The sequence below is a fragment of the Chrysoperla carnea genome (assembly GCF_905475395.1).
Source record: "Chrysoperla carnea chromosome X unlocalized genomic scaffold, inChrCarn1.1 SUPER_X_unloc_6, whole genome shotgun sequence".
Lineage (NCBI taxonomy): Eukaryota > Metazoa > Arthropoda > Insecta > Neuroptera > Chrysopidae > Chrysoperla > Chrysoperla carnea.
The window spans coordinates 115,859-135,280 of record NW_025408189.1 but is presented as its reverse complement, the minus strand read 5'-3'; the positions used below and the strand labels follow the sequence as shown (position 1 = coordinate 135,280).

Sequence of the window (19,422 nt, the reverse complement as noted above, 5' to 3'; positions counted from 1 at the left end):
AGTAATAAATGAAAATTTTTACAAATATATATTTTTCATAAATATCATTAATATTAAAGTATATTATTAAAATTTTCAATGAAGTAATCAATTTAAATATATACTTATTTATTATACCATATATTTTAAATAAAAATGCAACCGCACACAGTATTCTCAAGTGGCCACCCATCCGTGGTACTGACTGTGGCAAATGTTTCTAAACTATTATTTTATAAAATATTTATACAAAAAATAATTTACTCTTATCAAATATTAATTTGTGGCCTGTATTAAGGCCTATGTTATTTTCATTTTTTAGCAAAAATAATGAAATATTTCAATATATTATTAAAGTAACAGATCATTTCTTTTTTGGTGCTGCTTTTTTAATTTTTGTAGGAGATGATTTGGCAACAGAAGCTTTCTTAGCTTTTGGTGCTTTCGGTTTACGAGCAGGGCTACTTTTGGCAGCGGATTTTGTACTTTTTGCTGGTTTTGCTTTAACTGGTGCTTTTTTTGATGCCGCTGATGATTTTGCAGTAACTTTTTTAGCAGCAGTTGATGATGATGGAGTCGCTTTTTTTGCTTTAGGCTTTTTGGCTGCCAATGATGTAGTTGTGGCTTTCTTTTCTTTTGGTGCCCGTTTACTTTTAGCACTCTTTGCTGAACCTTTTGCTCCACTTTCTTTTTTGGATACTTTTGATTTAGCTGAAGAATTAGATGAAGCGGAAGCAGCCAATTTGAATGAACCAGATGCACCTTTACCTTTAGTTTGTACCAAGGCTCCCTCAGTTACAGCAGCTTTTAAATATTTTTTAATAAATGGTGAAATTTTATCAGAATCCACTTTATAATTTGCAGCTAAATATTTTTTAATTGCTTGTAATGATGAACCACCACGTTCTTTTAAATTTTTAATTGCGTTAACAACCATTTCTGATGTACGTGGATGTGTTGGTTTTGAATGTTGTTTTGTACGTTTAGCACCAGAAGCTGTTGCTTTTTTTGTTGGTGTTGTAGAAGCAGCAGTAACCGCAGTTGCTGCAACAGCTGTAGAATTTTCTTCGGCCATATTTTTTTACTTTATAAAAATAATGTATTTATTATAAATATTTAAATGATAAAATATAATAATTCTATCAAATAAAAAATAAAGGTTTTCAATTATATCATTATTCACAATAATATAAGTCCCTATGTAAGTCAAAGTACCATGTAGAAAACACATAAAAATTAAATAGTATTTCTAATTTACTGTCGTAGTAAACATGATTTATTTTTTCAATTTCTATAATATATAAAATAATAAATTATAAATTTAATAATAATATTTATTTTATAAATTAAAATATATTTAATTTTTTTATTAACAATTATTAATAAACATAGTTTAATATTAATTATTTCAATCATACAAAACAATAATATTTTTAAGGTAAACTTAAAAAGTATATATTTTTATTTTTTATTTAATATCGATTTATTATAAATTATTAGTATATAAATAATTAAAAAATTTAATATATAAATATATATATTATAGTATAAGATTTCATTTTTAGAAAAACTTTTTTTGTCAATAATGAAAACGTATTATTATGAAATGTGTTAATCGAACATTGACAAAATATATTTCATTAGAAAATACTTTTATTTATGCATTAATATCAATAATTAACTATTAAATTAATTTTTTCATAATTATATAAAGAAATTTTATACTGATATAAGTATTTATATATTATAATATTTATTTTAAATATAAAAAAATTTATGACAAAATATATTATTAGAGTATTTGTTGAGATTAATATAAGATTATTTTAAATAAGAATTAATTTATATAATTATTAAAATATTATTAATTTTATGTTATGTAATTTTAATAAAAATAAATAATAATAATAATAAATATACAAATTTTTTAACAATTTAAATTTTATATGATCTAAATAATTTTGTTAAGTACGATATGAGAAATCATTGTAAGCTTCGTTAAGAAACTTTGTAATATAAAATAATAATAATAATATTAAATATATAAATAAATAAAATAAATTTGATATATATTTTTAGTTCATTCTGTGTATAAATCAAAGGATACCGAATAATTGGTAACGGATGCGATATATTATAGTATCGAGTATTAAAACATAATATATAAATTTATCTTGTTATTCAAATTTTTTGTTACTTAACTTATGTATTTAGAAAATTTATAATATTATTTATATAATTGACATAAAATCTTATAAATTGAAATTTTATTAATATGTATCAAAAGAAGAGAGTAACGTATTGATATAATATCAAAGGATACTGATTATTTAAATAACGAATACGTCATATATTGTTTGTGTAACGAAGTTCACTTGGCCATCTAGTTTAAAATAACATTTTCAATAGAAAGTTTATATGCTTTTTTTTTTTTTTTCTTTAATTATTAAAAAAATAAATTGAAATTTAATTCAATCAAATTTTATAATAATTTTAAAAAAATTTTTCCTTTTAAAAAATATTTTGTGATGTTGTGATAATATGTATTAATACAAGTGCATCCTGATACTTTTATCTCTAGTAAAGGTATGAGTATCATGAACAGTTTTGTTATCTAATGATATTATTTTGATAATATTTTGTGTATATTCTTATAATATTTTGTCTAAATATCATCATAATACAATATTATTTTGATAATATTTTATGAATATTCTTATAATATGTTACCTAAATGTCATCATAATATGATGAATTATTTCCATAATAACATATAAAAAAAAAAAAAAAAAAAAGAATCATTAATTTATAATTATTTAAATTGATTCTTTAAAAAAATATTATAATATATTATTTATAAAAATAATTTTTACTCTTATTTTAAATAAATTTGTGGCCTTTTATTAAAAGGCCTATGATCGATGTATTATTATTATAAAAATTAATGCAATGTTTTTAATTTATGCTTTCTTTTCAGTTTTCTTTGGTAATAACACTGCTTGAATGTTTGGTAATACACCACCTTGAGCAATTGTTACACCAGATAATAATTTATTTAATTCTTCATCATTACGAATTGCCAATTGTAAATGACGTGGAATGATACGTGTTTTTTTGTTATCACGGGCAGCATTACCAGCTAACTCGAGAACTTCTGCAGCCAAATATTCCATAACAGCAGCCAAATATACTGGGGCACCAGCACCTACTCGTTCAGCATAATTTCCTTTTCGTAATAATCTGTGAATTCTTCCAGCAGGAAATTGTAATCCTGCTCGGCTTGATCTTGACTTTGCCTTTCCCTTTACTTTACCACCTTTACCTCGTCCAGACATAGCGAATAAATTTATTTAATTAATAATTTTTTTTGTAAATATAATCACACAGATGTGTACGTTACGGGGATTGTAACATAAATGTTTAAAATGTTATTTGGGTATTTTAATTTATAATATTTATAAAATATAAAACTTTAAAAATAAACCAATCACCTTATAGTATTATTTTCAGCCAATCAGAGAGTAGTATTCATTTTTATTGTTATATCCATCTTCGCGTATATAATACGCTAGTTGTATACACGACACGCTCATACATATACTGACTGGTGTTCTGTAACTATCTGTGTATATTAATTGTTTGTAACAATGCCACCAAAAACAAGTGGAAAAGCAGAAAAAAAAGCTGGCAAAGCTCAAAAAAATATATCAAAGAGTGATAAGAAAAAGAAGAGGAAGCGCAAGGAATCATATGCAATTTACATTTACAAAGTATTAAAACAAGTGCATCCTGATACTGGTATCTCTAGTAAAGCTATGAGTATCATGAACAGTTTTGTTAATGATATTTTTGAACGTATTGCTGCTGAAGCATCACGTTTAGCACATTATAATAAACGTTCAACAATCACAAGTCGGGAAATTCAAACCGCAGTTCGATTATTATTACCTGGTGAATTGGCAAAGCACGCTGTTAGTGAAGGTACTAAAGCTGTTACAAAATATACAAGTTCAAAATAAATAAATCGAAAATATTATTTAATTGATAACATAAAAATACATCAACATATAAAAATGGCTCTCTTTTTAAGAGAGCCATCAAATTTTTTAAATAAGAGTAAATTATTTTTATATATACAAAAAAATAAAATAAACAATTATTAATATCATATTTAATATAAAATTTTATATATTAATAGCTTGAATATATCTATTATTAGTATATCAATATTATTAATTTTAAATATAATAAAGGATATCGCGGAATATATATCGTAAATCAGTGTAATGCAAATGCATTACATTACCTTTATTATTTTCATTTTACATTTACTACTTGTTTATGTACGCTTATAATTATTAGAAAAATATTTTTAATAATTTTAAAAAATAAATGAAATAATAAAAATTTAATAATAAATTATTTATTGAAAGTATAAAAAATGGTATAGCAAAATCTTTATTTTCTTTGATTAAGGCGAAATGTTTTATTAGTTATAAATTCGATAATCTCCTATCGATACTTGTTACTCTTAACTTGTATATATAAAAAATATAATAGTATATTAATTTATAATAAAATTTTTTCAAAAATTCAATAAGTTATTGTAAAATAAAATAGATAATATACAAATTATAAGTTATTATTGCAGATATATTACAATAAAAAAAAAAAATAAATAAAAATATTTGGTAATGTATGTTATAAACAAAATAATTTGTTGTAAACAAATTATATAATATGTTATATTTATTAACAAATTTATTTACTCTTATGTAAATAAAATTAGTGGCTTCCCAAAAAGGAAAGCCTGTTTAAATTGATCGGATGTATTAAATATTCTTTAATAAATTTACTAAATATTTTAAGTAAATTATTATATTTTCTTAACCTCCAAAACCATACAAAGTACGACCTTGTCGTTTTAATGCATATACAACATCCATAGCTGTAACTGTTTTACGTTTTGCGTGTTCAGTATATGTAACAGCATCCCGAATAACATTTTCAAGGAATACTTTAAGTACACCACGTGTTTCTTCATAAATTAAACCAGAGATACGTTTTACTCCACCTCGTCGTGCTAAACGACGAATTGCAGGTTTTGTAATACCTTGGATATTATCACGCAAAACTTTTCTATGACGTTTTGCACCCCCTTTTCCAAGACCCTTTCCACCTTTTCCTCTGCCAGTCATTTTAATAAAAAATTATTTACAATATTTTAACGAACGGATAACACGTGTGTTAACCTCACAAGTATTGTAATGTATGTGAGCGCCGGTACAATTGTGCCTTTTTATATAAAGCATTAAAGATTTTTTAAGCCACGCCTATACAATTTGATTAGTCCATACTCTGATAGCTATCCAATAGGATATGACAACAAAAATTTTGAAATTTCATATAAATATAAATACAACACATTTATTTCGCATTTAAACATTTGACTTTGTAGTATCAAATTGTCGAATATAATTTTTAAAATTGTGTGTTTTTTTGTAAAAACATTATTATTTGAAAATGGCTAGAACCAAGCAAACTGCACGTAAATCAACTGGTGGTAAAGCACCAAAAAAACAATTAGCAACGAAAGCTGCACGTAAAAGTGCACCAGCAACTGGTGGAGTAAAAAAACCACACAGATATCGTCCTGGTACAGTAGCTTTACGAGAAATTCGTCGTTATCAAAAAAGTACTGAATTGTTAATTCGTAAATTACCATTCCAACGTTTAGTACGTGAAATTGCACAAGATTTTAAAACCGATTTACGTTTCCAAAGTTCAGCTGTTATGGCATTACAAGAAGCTAGTGAAGCCTATTTAGTAGGTTTATTTGAAGATACCAATTTATGCGCAATTCATGCAAAGCGTGTTACAATTATGCCTAAGGATATACAATTGGCAAGACGTATTCGTGGAGAACGTGCATAAGCGTTTTAAATGACAATTTAAAAAAAAAAAAACAAATAAGAAATATTTTCGGTCCTATATATAGGACCAACATATATTATTAAATAAGAGTATATTATTTTTATTAAAAAATATATATATATATATATATATATAAATTATTGAAATAAAATTAAACATTATTAAAATTTTGTTATAATTATAAGCGATTGCTATTTCTAAAAATAAATAAATTTCATAAAATTTATATTATTTTATATTCATTTGAAATATTAAAAAAACTTCTCGCTTTAAAGTAACCATGATATGAGTTATAAATGCAATAAAATTTTATACAAAAAATAATATTTATTTGTTGACGAATAATATAAAAGGTTTACATTTCTAAATAACATATATTTATATATGGTGTGTAAAAAAAAAGAAAAGAAGAAAAATAATATATATTTTTAATATAAAAAGGCAACCGCACACAGTGTTCCCAAGCGGTCACCCATCCAAGTACTGACTGTGCCCAATGTTGCTTAACTTCGGTGATCGGACGAGAACCGGTGTTTTCAACGTGGTATGGCTGTTGCCAGTAATAAATGAAAATTTTTACAAATATATATTTTTCATAAATATCATTAATATTAAAGTATATTATTAAAATTTTCAATGAAGTAATCAATTTAAATATATACTTATTTATTATACCATATATTTTAAATAAAAATGCAACCGCACACAGTATTCTCAAGTGGCCACCCATCCGTGGTACTGACTGTGGCAAATGTTTCTAAACTATTATTTTATAAAATATTTATACAAAAAATAATTTACTCTTATCAAATATTAATTTGTGGCCTGTATTAAGGCCTATGTTATTTTCATTTTTTAGCAAAAATAATGAAATATTTCAATATATTATTAAAGTAACAGATCATTTCTTTTTTGGTGCTGCTTTTTTAATTTTTGTAGGAGATGATTTGGCAACAGAAGCTTTCTTAGCTTTTGGTGCTTTCGGTTTACGAGCAGGGCTACTTTTGGCAGCGGATTTTGTACTTTTTGCTGGTTTTGCTTTAACTGGTGCTTTTTTTTATGCCGCTGATGATTTTGCAGTAACTTTTTTAGCAGCAGTTGATGATGATGGAGTCGCTTTTTTTGCTTTAGGCTTTTTGGCTGCCAATGATGTAGTTGTGGCTTTCTTTTCTTTTGGTGCCCGTTTACTTTTAGCACTCTTTGCTGAACCTTTTGCTCCACTTTCTTTTTTGGATACTTTTGATTTAGCTGAAGAATTAGATGAAGCGGAAGCAGCCAATTTGAATGAACCAGATGCACCTTTACCTTAAGTTTGTACCAAGGCTCCCTCAGTTACAGCAGCTTTTAAATATTTTTTAATAAATGGTGAAATTTTATCAGAATCCACTTTATAATTTGCAGCTAAATATTTTTTAATTGCTTGTAATGATGAACCACCACGTTCTTTTAAATTTTTAATTGCGTTAACAACCATTTCTGATGTACGTGGATGTGTTGGTTTTGAATGTTGTTTTGTACGTTTAGCACCAGAAGCTGTTGCTTTTTTTGTTGGTGTTGTAGATGCAGCAGTAACCGCAGTTGCTGCAACAGCTGTAGAATTTTCTTCGGCCATATTTTTTTACTTTATAAAAATAATGTATTTATTATAAATATTTAAATGATAAAATATAATAATTCTATCAAATAAAAAATAAAGGTTTTCAATTATATCATTATTCACAATAATATAAGTCCCTATGTAAGTCAAAGTACCATGTAGAAAACACATAAAAATTAAATAGTATTTCTAATTTACTGTCGTAGTAAACATGATTTATTTTTTCAATTTCTATAATATATAAAATAATAAATTATAAATTTAATAATAATATTTATTTTATAAATTAAAATATATTTAATTTTTTTATTAACAATTATTAATAAACATAGTTTAATATTAATTATTTCAATCATACAAAACCATAATATTTTTAAGGTAAACTTAAAAAGTATATATTTTTATTTTTTATTTAATATCGATTTATTATAAATTATTAGTATATAAATAATTAAAAAATTTAATATATAAATATATATATTATAGTATAAGATTTCATTTTTAGAAAAACTTTTTTTGTCAATAATGAAAACGTATTATTATGAAATGTGTTAATCGAACATTGACAAAATATATTTCATTAGAAAATACTTTTATTTATGCATTAATATCAATAATTAACTATTAAATTAATTTTTTCATAATTATATAAAGAAATTTTATACTGATATAAGTATTTATATATTATAATATTTATTTTAAATATAAAAAAATTTATGACAAAATATATTATTAGAGTATTTGTTGAGATTAATATAAGATTATTTTAAATAAGAATTAATTTATATAATTATTAAAATATTATTAATTTTATGTTATGTAATTTTAATAAAAATAAATAATAATAATAATAAATATACAAATTTTTTAACAATTTAAATTTTATATGATCTAAATAATTTTGTTAAGTACGATATGAGAAATCATTGTAAGCTTCGTTAAGAAACTTTGTAATATAAAATAATAATAATAATATTAAATATATAAATAAATAAAATAAATTTGATATATATTTTTAGTTCATTCTGTGTATAAATCAAAGGATACCGAATAATTGGTAACGGATGCGATATATTATAGTATCGAGTATTAAAACATAATATATAAATTTATCTTGTTATTCAAATTTTTTGTTACTTAACTTATGTATTTAGAAAATTTATAATATTATTTATATAATTGACATAAAATCTTATAAATTGAAATTTTATTAATATGTATCAAAAGAAGAGAGTAACGTATTGATATAATATCAAAGGATACTGATTATTTAAATAACGAATACGTCATATATTGTTTGTGTAACGAAGTTCACTTGGCCATCTAGTTTAAAATAACATTTTCAATAGAAAGTTTATATGCTTTTTTTTTTTTTTTCTTTAATTATTAAAAAAATAAATTGAAATTTAATTCAATCAAATTTTATAATAATTTTAAAAAAATTTTTCCTTTTAAAAAATATTTTGTGATGTTGTGATAATATGTATTAATACAAGTGCATCCTGATACTTTTATCTCTAGTAAAGGTATGAGTATCATGAACAGTTTTGTTATCTAATGATATTATTTTGATAATATTTTGTGTATATTCTTATAATATTTTGTCTAAATATCATCATAATACAATATTATTTTGATAATATTTTATGAATATTCTTATAATATGTTACCTAAATGTCATCATAATATGATGAATTATTTCCATAATAACATATAAAAAAAAAAAAAAAAAAAAGAATCATTAATTTATAATTATTTAAATTGATTCTTTAAAAAAATATTATAATATATTATTTATAAAAATAATTTTTACTCTTATTTTAAATAAATTTGTGGCCTTTTATTAAAAGGCCTATGATCGATGTATTATTATTATAAAAATTAATGCAATGTTTTTAATTTATGCTTTCTTTTCAGTTTTCTTTGGTAATAACACTGCTTGAATGTTTGGTAATACACCACCTTGAGCAATTGTTACACCAGATAATAATTTATTTAATTCTTCATCATTACGAATTGCCAATTGTAAATGACGTGGAATGATACGTGTTTTTTTGTTATCACGGGCAGCATTACCAGCTAACTCGAGAACTTCTGCAGCCAAATATTCCATAACAGCAGCCAAATATACTGGGGCACCAGCACCTACTCGTTCAGCATAATTTCCTTTTCGTAATAATCTGTGAATTCTTCCAACAGGAAATTGTAATCCTGCTCGGCTTGATCTTGACTTTGCCTTTCCCTTTACTTTACCACCTTTACCTCGTCCAGACATAGCGAATAAATTTATTTAATTAATACTTTTTTTTGTAAATATAATCACACAGATGTGTACGTTACGGGGATTGTAACATAAATGTTTAAAATGTTATTTGGGTATTTTAATTTATAATATTTATAAAATATAAAACTTTAAAAATAAACCAATCACCTTATAGTATTATTTTCAGCCAATCAGAGAGTAGTATTCATTTTTATTGTTATATCCATCTTCGCGTATATAATACGCTAGTTGTATACACGACACGCTCATACATATACTGACTGGTGTTCTGTAACTATCTGTGTATATTAATTGTTTGTAACAATGCCACCAAAAACAAGTGGAAAAGCAGCAAAAAAAGCTGGCAAAGCTCAAAAAAATATATCAAAGAGTGATAAGAAAAAGAAGAGGAAGCGCAAGGAATCATATGCAATTTACATTTACAAAGTATTAAAACAAGTGCATCCTGATACTGGTATCTCTAGTAAAGCTATGAGTATCATGAACAGTTTTGTTAATGATATTTTTGAACGTATTGCTGCTGAAGCATCACGTTTAGCACATTATAATAAACGTTCAACAATCACAAGTCGGGAAATTCAAACCGCAGTTCGATTATTATTACCTGGTGAATTGGCAAAGCACGCTGTTAGTGAAGGTACTAAAGCTGTTACAAAATATACAAGTTCAAAATAAATAAATCGAAAATATTATTTAATTGATAACATAAAAATACATCAACATATAAAAATGGCTCTCTTTTTAAGAGAGCCATCAAATTTTTTAAATAAGAGTAAATTATTTTTATATATACAAAAAAATAAAATAAACAATTATTAATATCATATTTAATATAAAATTTTATATATTAATAGCTTGAATATATCTATTATTAGTATATCAATATTATTAATTTTAAATATAATAAAGGATATCGCGGAATATATATCGTAAATCAGTGTAATGCAAATGCATTACATTACCTTTATTATTTTCATTTTACATTTACTACTTGTTTATGTACGCTTATAATTATTAGAAAAATATTTTTAATAATTTTAAAAAATAAATGAAATAATAAAAATTTAATAATAAATTATTTATTGAAAGTATAAAAAATGGTATAGCAAAATCTTTATTTTCTTTGATTAAGGCGAAATGTTTTATTAGTTATAAATTCGATAATCTCCTATCGATACTTGTTACTCTTAACTTGTATATATAAAAAATATAATAGTATATTAATTTATAATAAAATTTTTTCAAAAATTCAATAAGTTATTGTAAAATAAAATAGATAATATACAAATTATAATTTATTATTGCAGATATATTACAATAAAAAAAAAAAATAAATAAAAATATTTGGTAATGTATGTTATAAACAAAATAATTTGTTGTAAACAAATTATATAATATGTTATATTTATTAACAAATTTATTTACTCTTATATAAATAAAATTAGTGGCTTCCCAAAAAGGAAAGCCTGTTTAAATTTATCGGATGTATTAAATATTCTTTAATAAATTTACTAAATATTTTAAGTAAATTATTATATTTTCTTAACCTCCAAAACCATACAAAGTACGACCTTGTCGTTTTAATGCATATACAACATCCATAGCTGTAACTGTTTTACGTTTTGCGTGTTCAGTATATGTAACAGCATCCCGAATAACATTTTCAAGGAATACTTTAAGTACACCACGTGTTTCTTCATAAATTAAACCAGAGATACGTTTTACTCCACCTCGTCGTGCTAAACGACGAATTGCAGGTTTTGTAATACCTTGGATATTATCACGCAAAACTTTTCTATGACGTTTTGCACCCCCTTTTCCAAGACCCTTTCCACCTTTTCCTCTGCCAGTCATTTTAATAAAAAATTATTTACAATATTTTAACGAACGGATAACACGTGTGTTAACCTCACAAGTATTGTAATGTATGTGAGCGCCGGTACAATTGTGCCTTTTTATATAAAGCATTAAAGATTTTTTAAGCCACGCCTATACAATTTGATTAGTCCATACTCTGATAGCTATCCAATAGGATATGACAACAAAAATTTTGAAATTTCATATAAATATAAATACAACACATTTATTTCGCATTTAAACATTTGACTTTGTAGTATCAAATTGTCGAATATAATTTTTAAAATTGTGTGTTTTTTTGTAAAAACATTATTATTTGAAAATGGCTAGAACCAAGCAAACTGCACGTAAATCAACTGGTGGTAAAGCACCAAGAAAACAATTAGCAACGAAAGCTGCACGTAAAAGTGCACCAGCAACTGGTGGAGTAAAAAAACCACACAGATATCGTCCTGGTACAGTAGCTTTACGAGAAATTCGTCGTTATCAAAAAAGTACTGAATTGTTAATTCGTAAATTACCATTCCAACGTTTAGTACGTGAAATTGCACAAGATTTTAAAACCGATTTACGTTTCCAAAGTTCAGCTGTTATGGCATTACAAGAAGCTAGTGAAGCCTATTTAGTAGGTTTATTTGAAGATACCAATTTATGCGCAATTCATGCAAAGCGTGTTACAATTATGCCTAAGGATATACAATTGGCAAGACGTATTCGTGGAGAACGTGCATAAGCGTTTTAAATGACAATTTAAAAAAAAAAAAACAAATAAGAAATATTTTCGGTCCTATATATAGGACCAACATATATTATTAAATAAGAGTATATTATTTTTATTAAAAAATATATATATATATATATATATATAAATTATTGAAATAAAATTAAACATTATTAAAATTTTGTTATAATTATAAGCGATTGCTATTTCTAAAAATAAATAAATTTCATAAAATTTATATTATTTTATATTCATTTGAAATATTAAAAAAACTTCTCGCTTTAAAGTAACCATGATATGAGTTATAAATGCAATAAAATTTTATACAAAAAATAATATTTATTTGTTGACGAATAATATAAAAGGTTTACATTTCTAAATAACATATATTTATATATGGTGTGTAAAAAAAAAGAAAAGAAGAAAAATAATATATATTTTTAATATAAAAAGGCAACCGCACACAGTGTTCCCAAGCGGTCACCCATCCAAGTACTGACTGTGCCCAATGTTGCTTAACTTCGGTGATCGGACGAGAACCGGTGTTTTCAACGTGGTATGGCTGTTGCCAGTAATAAATGAAAATTTTTACAAATATATATTTTTCATAAATATCATTAATATTAAAGTATATTATTAAAATTTTCAATGAAGTAATCAATTTAAATATATACTTATTTATTATACCATATATTTTAAATAAAAATGCAACCGCACACAGTATTCTCAAGTGGCCACCCATCCGTGGTACTGACTGTGGCAAATGTTTCTAAACTATTATTTTATAAAATATTTATACAAAAAATAATTTACTCTTATCAAATATTAATTTGTGGCCTGTATTAAGGCCTATGTTATTTTCATTTTTTAGCAAAAATAATGAAATATTTCAATATATTATTAAAGTAACAGATCATTTCTTTTTTGGTGCTGCTTTTTTAATTTTTGTAGGAGATGATTTGGCAACAGAAGCTTTCTTAGCTTTTGGTGCTTTCGGTTTACGAGCAGGGCTACTTTTGGCAGCGGATTTTGTACTTTTTGCTGGTTTTGCTTTAACTGGTGCTTTTTTTGATGCCGCTGATGATTTTGCAGTAACTTTTTTAGCAGCAGTTGATGATGATGGAGTCGCTTTTTTTGCTTTAGGCTTTTTGGCTGCCAATGATGTAGTTGTGGCTTTCTTTTCTTTTGGTGCCCGTTTACTTTTAGCACTCTTTGCTGAACCTTTTGCTCCACTTTCTTTTTTGGATACTTTTGATTTAGCTGAAGAATTAGATGAAGCGGAAGCAGCCAATTTGAATGAACCAGATGCACCTTTACCTTTAGTTTGTACCAAGGCTCCCTCAGTTACAGCAGCTTTTAAATATTTTTTAATAAATGGTGAAATTTTATCAGAATCCACTTTATAATTTGCAGCTAAATATTTTTTAATTGCTTGTAATGATGAACCACCACGTTCTTTTAAATTTTTAATTGCGTTAACAACCATTTCTGATGTACGTGGATGTGTTGGTTTTGAATGTTGTTTTGTACGTTTAGCACCAGAAGCTGTTGCTTTTTTTGTTGGTGTTGTAGAAGCAGCAGTAACCGCAGTTGCTGCAACAGCTGTAGAATTTTCTTCGGCCATATTTTTTTACTTTATAAAAATAATGTATTTATTATAAATATTTAAATGATAAAATATAATAATTCTATCAAATAAAAAATAAAGGTTTTCAATTATATCATTATTCACAATAATATAAGTCCCTATGTAAGTCAAAGTACCATGTAGAAAACACATAAAAATTAAATAGTATTTCTAATTTACTGTCGTAGTAAACATGATTTATTTTTTCAATTTCTATAATATATAAAATAATAAATTATAAATTTAATAATAATATTTATTTTATAAATTAAAATATATTTAATTTTTTTATTAACAATTATTAATAAACATAGTTTAATATTAATTATTTCAATCATACAAAACAATAATATTTTTAAGGTAAACTTAAAAAGTATATATTTTTATTTTTTATTTAATATCGATTTATTATAAATTATTAGTATATAAATAATTAAAAAATTTAATATATAAATATATATATTATAGTATAAGATTTCATTTTTAGAAAAACTTTTTTTGTCAATAATGAAAACGTATTATTATGAAATGTGTTAATCGAACATTGACAAAATATATTTCATTAGAAAATACTTTTATTTATGCATTAATATCAATAATTAACTATTAAATTAATTTTTTCATAATTATATAAAGAAATTTTATACTGATATAAGTATTTATATATTATAATATTTATTTTAAATATAAAAAAATTTATGACAAAATATATTATTAGAGTATTTGTTGAGATTAATATAAGATTATTTTAAATAAGAATTAATTTATATAATTATTAAAATATTATTAATTTTATGTTATGTAATTTTAATAAAAATAAATAATAATAATAATAAATATACAAATTTTTTAACAATTTAAATTTTATATGATCTAAATAATTTTGTTAAGTACGATATGAGAAATCATTGTAAGCTTCGTTAAGAAACTTTGTAATATAAAATAATAATAATAATATTAAATATATAAATAAATAAAATAAATTTGATATATATTTTTAGTTCATTCTGTGTATAAATCAAAGGATACCGAATAATTGGTAACGGATGCGATATATTATAGTATCGAGTATTAAAACATAATATATAAATTTATCTTGTTATTCAAATTTTTTGTTACTTAACTTATGTATTTAGAAAATTTATAATATTATTTATATAATTGACATAAAATCTTATAAATTGAAATTTTATTAATATGTATCAAAAGAAGATAGTAACGTATTGATATAATATCAAAGGATACTGATTATTTAAATAACGAATACGTCATATATTGTTTGTGTAACGAAGTTCACTTGGCCATCTAGTTTAAAATAACATTTTCAATAGAAAGTTTATATGCTTTTTTTTTTTTTTTCTTTAATTATTAAAAAAATAAATTGAAATTTAATTCAATCAAATTTTATAATAATTTTAAAAAAATTTTTCCTTTTAAAAAATATTTTGTGATGTTGTGATAATATGTATTAATACAAGTGCATCCTGATACTTTTATCTCTAGTAAAGGTATGAGTATCATGAACAGTTTTGTTATCTAATGATATTATTTTGATAATATTTTGTGTATATTCTTATAATATTTTGTCTAAATATCATCATAATACAATATTATTTTGATAATATTTTATGAATATTCTTATAATATGTTACCTAAATGTCATCATAATATGATGAATTATTTCCATAATAACATATAAAAAAAAAAAAAAAAAAAAGAATCATTAATTTATAATTATTTAAATTGATTCTTTAAAAAAATATTATAATATATTATTTATAAAAATAATTTTTACTCTTATTTTAAATAAATTTGTGGCCTTTTATTAAAAGGCCTATGATCGATGTATTATTATTATAAAAATTAATGCAATGTTTTTAATTTATGCTTTCTTTTCAGTTTTCTTTGGTAATAACACTGCTTGAATGTTTGGTAATACACCACCTTGAGCAATTGTTACACCAGATAATAATTTATTTAATTCTTCATCATTACGAATTGCCAATTGTAAATGACGTGGAATGATACGTGTTTTTTTGTTATCACGGGCAGCATTACCAGCTAACTCGAGAACTTCTGCAGCCAAATATTCCATAACAGCAGCCAAATATACTGGGGCACCAGCACCTACTCGTTCAGCATAATTTCCTTTTCGTAATAATCTGTGAATTCTTCCAACAGGAAATTGTAATCCTGCTCGGCTTGATCTTGACTTTGCCTTTCCCTTTACTTTACCACCTTTACCTCGTCCAGACATAGCGAATAAATTTATTTAATTAATACTTTTTTTTGTAAATATAATCACACAGATGTGTACGTTACGGGGATTGTAACATAAATGTTTAAAATGTTATTTGGGTATTTTAATTTATAATATTTATAAAATATAAAACTTTAAAAATAAACCAATCACCTTATAGTATTATTTTCAGCCAATCAGAGAGTAGTATTCATTTTTATTGTTATATCCATCTTCGCGTATATAATACGCTAGTTGTATACACGACACGCTCATACATATACTGACTGGTGTTCTGTAACTATCTGTGTATATTAATTGTTTGTAACAATGCCACCAAAAACAAGTGGAAAAGCAGCAAAAAAAGCTGGCAAAGCTCAAAAAAATATATCAAAGAGTGATAAGAAAAAGAAGAGGAAGCGCAAGGAATCATATGCAATTTACATTTACAAAGTATTAAAACAAGTGCATCCTGATACTGGTATCTCTAGTAAAGCTATGAGTATCATGAACAGTTTTGTTAATGATATTTTTGAACGTATTGCTGCTGAAGCATCACGTTTAGCACATTATAATAAACGTTCAACAATCACAAGTCGGGAAATTCAAACCGCAGTTCGATTATTATTACCTGGTGAATTGGCAAAGCACGCTGTTAGTGAAGGTACTAAAGCTGTTACAAAATATACAAGTTCAAAATAAATAAATCGAAAATATTATTTAATTGATAACATAAAAATACATCAACATATAAAAATGGCTCTCTTTTTAAGAGAGCCATCAAATTTTTTAAATAAGAGTAAATTATTTTTATATATACAAAAAAATAAAATAAACAATTATTAATATCATATTTAATATAAAATTTTATATATTAATAGCTTGAATATATCTATTATTAGTATATCAATATTATTAATTTTAAATATAATAAAGGATATCGCGGAATATATATCGTAAATCAGTGTAATGCAAATGCATTACATTACCTTTATTATTTTCATTTTACATTTACTACTTGTTTATGTACGCTTATAATTATTAGAAAAATATTTTTAATAATTTTAAAAAATAAATGAAATAATAAAAATTTAATAATAAATTATTTATTGAAAGTATAAAAAATGGTATAGCAAAATCTTTATTTTCTTTGATTAAGGCGAAATGTTTTATTAGTTATAAATTCGATAATCTCCTATCGATACTTGTTACTCTTAACTTGTATATATAAAAAATATAATAGTATATTAATTTATAATAAAATTTTTTCAAAAATTCAATAAGTTATTGTAAAATAAAATAGATAATATACAAATTATAAGTTATTATTGCAGATATATTACAATAAAAAAAAAAATAAATAAAAATATTTGGTAATGTATGTTATAAACAAAATAATTTGTTGTAAACAAATTATATAATATGTTATATTTATTAACAAATTTATTTACTCTTATATAAATAAAATTAGTGGCTTCCCAAAAAGGAAAGCCTGTTTAAATTTATCGGATGTATTAAATATTCTTTAATAAATTTACTAAATATTTTAAGTAAATTATTATATTTTCTTAACCTCCAAAACCATACAAAGTACGACCTTGTCGTTTTAATGCATATACAACATCCATAGCTGTAACTGTTTTACGTTTTGCGTGTTCAGTATATGTAACAGCATCCCGAATAACATTTTCAAGGAATACTTTAAGTACACCACGTGTTTCTTCATAAATTAAACCAGAGATACGTTTTACTCCACCTCGTCGTGCTAAACGACGAATTGCAGGTTTTGTAATACCTTGGATATTATCACGCAAAACTTTTCTATGACGTTTTGCACCCCCTTTTCCAAGACCCTTTCCACCTTTTCCTCTGCCAGTCATTTTAATAAAAAATTATTTACAATATTTTAACGAACGGATAACACGTGTGTTAACCTCACAAGTATTGTAATGTATGTGAGCGCCGGTACAATTGTGCCTTTTTATATAAAGCATTAAAGATTTTTTAAGCCACGCCTATACAATTTGATTAGTCCATACTCTGATAGCTATCCAATAGGATATGACAACAAAAATTTTGAAATTTCATATAAATATAAATACAACACATTTATTTCGCATTTAAACATTTGACTTTGTAGTATCAAATTGTCGAATATAATTTTTAAAATTGTGTGTTTTTTTGTAAAAACATTATTATTTGAAAATGGCTAGAACCAAGCAAACTGCACGTAAATCAACTGGTGGTAAAGCACCAAGAAAACAATTAGCAACGAAAGCTGCACGTAAAAGTGCACCAGCAACTGGTGGAGTAAAAAAACCACACAGATATCGTCCTGGTACAGTAGCTTTACGAGAAATTCGTCGTTATCAAAAAAGTACTGAATTGTTAATTCGTAAATTACCATTCCAACGTTTAGTACGTGAAATTGCACAAGATTTTAAAACCGATTTACGTTTCCAAAGTTCAGCTGTTATGGCATTACAAGAAGCTAGTGAAGCCTATTTAGTAGGTTTATTTGAAGATACCAATTTATGCGCAATTCATGCAAAGCGTGTTACAATTATGCCTAAGGATATACAATTGGCAAGACGTATTCGTGGAGAACGTGCATAAGCGTTTTAAATGACAATTAAAAAAAAAAAAAACAAATAAGAAATATTTTCGGTCCTATATATAGGACCAACATATATTATTAAATAAGAGTATATTATTTTTATTAAAAAATATATATATATATATATATATATATAAATTATTGAAATAAAATTAAACATTATTAAAATTTTGTTATAATTATAAGCGATTGCTATTTCTAAAAATAAATAAATTTCATAAAATTTATATTATTTTATATTCATTTGAAATATTAAAAAAACTTCTCGCTTTAAAGTAACCATGATATGAGTTATAAATGCAATAAAATTTTATACAAAAAATAATATTTATTTGTTGACGAATAATATAAAAGGTTTACATTTCTAAATAACATATATTTATATATGGTGTGTAAAAAAAAAGAAAAGAAGAAAAATAATATATATTTTTAATATAAAAAGGCAACCGCACACAGTGTTCCCAAGCGGTCACCCATCCAAGTACTGACTGTGCCCAATGTTGCTTAACTTCGGTGATCGGACGAGAACCGGTGTTTTCAACGTGGTATGGCTGTTGCCAGTAATAA

At 24.1% G+C, this 19,422-nt stretch overlaps 3 non-coding genes across 3 annotated transcripts; all 3 read right to left on the bottom strand.

Moving 5' to 3' along the window:
- Nucleotides 1–6,352: 6,352 nt before the first annotated feature.
- On the bottom strand, nt 6,353–6,471 carry LOC123304505. The gene has a single exon (XR_006536520.1). It is a non-coding gene; the product is annotated as a 5S ribosomal RNA (ribosomal RNA).
- A 6,352-nt stretch (nt 6,472–12,823) lies between these two features.
- Nucleotides 12,824–12,942, bottom strand: LOC123304504. Its single transcript, XR_006536519.1, has one exon. It is a non-coding gene; the product is annotated as a 5S ribosomal RNA (ribosomal RNA).
- Nucleotides 12,943–19,295: 6,353 nt separating this feature from the next.
- Nucleotides 19,296–19,414, bottom strand: LOC123304503. Its single transcript, XR_006536518.1, has one exon. It is a non-coding gene; the product is annotated as a 5S ribosomal RNA (ribosomal RNA).
- Between the last annotated feature and the right edge of the window lie 8 nt (nt 19,415–19,422).